At 40.0% G+C, this 2,692-nt stretch overlaps 1 protein-coding gene across 1 annotated transcript in view; it reads left to right on the forward strand.

Moving 5' to 3' along the window:
* The window catches only part of MAP7 (microtubule associated protein 7), a 205,856-nt gene that overhangs the window by 110,100 nt on the left and 93,064 nt on the right, over positions 1 to 2,692 (forward strand). The gene's annotated exons all lie outside the window — the stretch shown is intronic.

The following is a 2,692-nucleotide window of genomic DNA, read 5'->3' on the forward strand; positions in this document are numbered from 1 at the left end:
GCCAGCCTTCTGGTTAGCAGTCAAGTGCTTTAGGCACTATGCTACCAGAGCTCCTTCATGGTGAAGTCAAGTGCTTTAGGCACTATGCTACCAGAGCTCCTTCATGGTGAAGTCCATACTCTTGGTATTCGAGGAGGCATCAACCTCGGCCTGTTCCTCTTATTTCCAACTACCTGCCTTCCTGAACTCACGGTCTGAGTGCACAGTCCCCTTATTAGCTCATGGGTTCTTCTGCCTTGGCGGTTTTGCTCATGCCATGTCCCAACCAGTAATGCCCCTTACTGTACTGCTCCCTTTACAGAGTCCCTGTGTTCTTCACAGTTGTTGCACAGTGCACTTTTTCATCACAGTTCTCCACCTTCACCGTCACCCATCTCTGAATCCCTCTGGCCCTACCTGTATCATTTATCTGGTTACTGATTTGTGTTTTTTCTTATTTTTTAAAAATTGAATTGATCTCTTTTCCCAGTTTTATGTATTCATCTATTTTCTCCTCCAAGGAATGATAAACATCTCTATGTCTTACTATCTTTGTGTTTTCAGTGCCTAGCACACAGTTGGCCCATGGGGGTGTTTGTAAATGTTTATTGAAAAAATTACTTAACCTTTCTGAGCCTTGAGAGTATGGTGGTTCCATTGATAATGAAAAGACTGACATTCAGTCTTGGGACAGCAGTGACATAGTTTCAGATGATAGCAGAAATACGTGAGCATATACACTATGAGTGGAATTCTATTGAGAGAACTTATTTCTAAATGCAGACTTGAAGGTGACTGATGCAGAGGTAGTACTTTAAGCCACACAGTGAGATAACTCTTGGTAGTATGAGTTCCTGCTGTCTCTGTGTGCTTGTTTAATCTCTTTTTTATCTCAAAAAGAGATTGACTCAAGATGTAGTACAATCCTCTAGATACAATCATTAACATTACTGCTGCTAATCCTGCCTCATTAACATCATAGAGATTAGGCTTTACAACACACAGGATAAGTGCATTAAATCATAAAATGGAGCTTAATTACATAATACTGAGAATCATGACTTACCCAAGTTGACACATTTTGGGGTACACACTTCAGTTTATAACATCTCGTTTCTCTAAATAGTTTAAGAAAATTGTAACCCTGTCCTTTGCTTCCCTCCACCAGAGAAACCTCCCCTCAGGATTTATCTTAATCTGATTGACTCCCAAGTTTGAAGAATTGAGTGGATAATATGTCTTCTGATCTGTTTTTATCTCCAAGTAGTCTATTTTAGTTCATAATCATATGCAATGTGTTTTTAGACCACTGTGTTCTTCAATTTTTGCTGGGACTAGCTTTCTTGGACCTTGTTACACTTTGGAAATTTGCAGAAGATCTTTTTATTTAAAAATTATTTTGCCTCAACTTGTCATATTTGGGGCCGACTCGACAGCAAACAACAACAACAACAACAAGGATTCCATTAGGAATCCTTTTAATGATGGCTAAATCAAGCCAGAGGTGATTTAGCTCAGTTTTCTGGTTGGTTGGTTGGTTTTTTCTTAGACATTTTCCATGTTGGTAGTTAAAGAGCCAGGTAAAGATTAATTAGACCAGAGATGGATACAGCGGGCTTACTGTGAGGGGGACTCAGCAGCCATGCTCCTCGGCAAAGCTTTCCCTTTGCTGGAATGCACTGTGTCAAGCTTATGTTGATCCCCAGTACACAATGTCCTGAGGGTATGGATGGAACTTAATTTCATTCCTGTAGGTTGAAAGAATGTATCTTAAAAAAAAGAACGGCAACCATATTTTCATTTTTAAATATGTTTAATACTTGAATACTGTGAAGATTGCTCAAATTTTAGCACTCTACTGGCAAGATGCATAAGCTAACACGAGTAATGGTAGCATGTGTCATACACTGAACTTTTAAAATGTGTGGGTCAGAATTTTAATTGGCACATGTTTCCTTGGTCATTAAGCAGTTAAAGCTACTTTTGTATAATTATAAAGTCTCTGGTTGTGAATTAGGATATTCACAATATTGGATACAAAATATTAGAATAAAATTTGTGAACTAAATGAGCAAAAGTATTATAAAGTGGAAAATGTAAGTGAACCATTTTGAATTACGTGGAAGTTACTTTATAATCTTTATATTATGCTTTTAAAACAGTGATACGCTTCAGTAGTTGCTATAACAACTAGCAAAAGGATACAAGGAAAAATCTGCAGAAGGGAAAAGCTCTGGGGGTGAAGTCTGGAGAAAGCCCAGCACAAACTTCCAAGAGTCCTTTCCCAGTGGACTCACTCAGGAGTCACTCAGGAGATGCTTGATTCATCCAGTATCGAATTCTGACAGCACTGTGAAATGTGGTCTACCGGGGATGGAGTACCTAAGATTTTTATCAGGGACCAGTCACGTAGGCACACTCTGCCAAGCACATACCAAAATTCTAGGCTCCCAAAAGGAAAGCAGGTGTTCATCATAAGCCACATTGTTTGCACAGTGTAGCCATAGTGAGCCATTCTTAGCAGAGAATGGTGAGAACTCTCCTGAAATCCAAGTTCCCAGATATCAGCCAAGGGCCAACCTTATGGGCAGGCTTTTCAAGAGAACAGCAGTCTCAAGCCTGCTGTGTTGTTGTTGTTGTTGTTGTTATGTGCCGTCGAGTCGGCCCCGACTCATAGCGACCCCTCCTTGGGTTTCCGAGGCAGTATCACTAC

The sequence above is a fragment of the Orycteropus afer genome, unplaced genomic scaffold, assembly GCF_000298275.1.
Source record: "Orycteropus afer afer isolate SDZICR_OR568_19922 unplaced genomic scaffold, OryAfe1.0 scaffold00155, whole genome shotgun sequence".
In the NCBI taxonomy this organism is placed as follows: Eukaryota; Metazoa; Chordata; class Mammalia; order Tubulidentata; family Orycteropodidae; genus Orycteropus; species Orycteropus afer.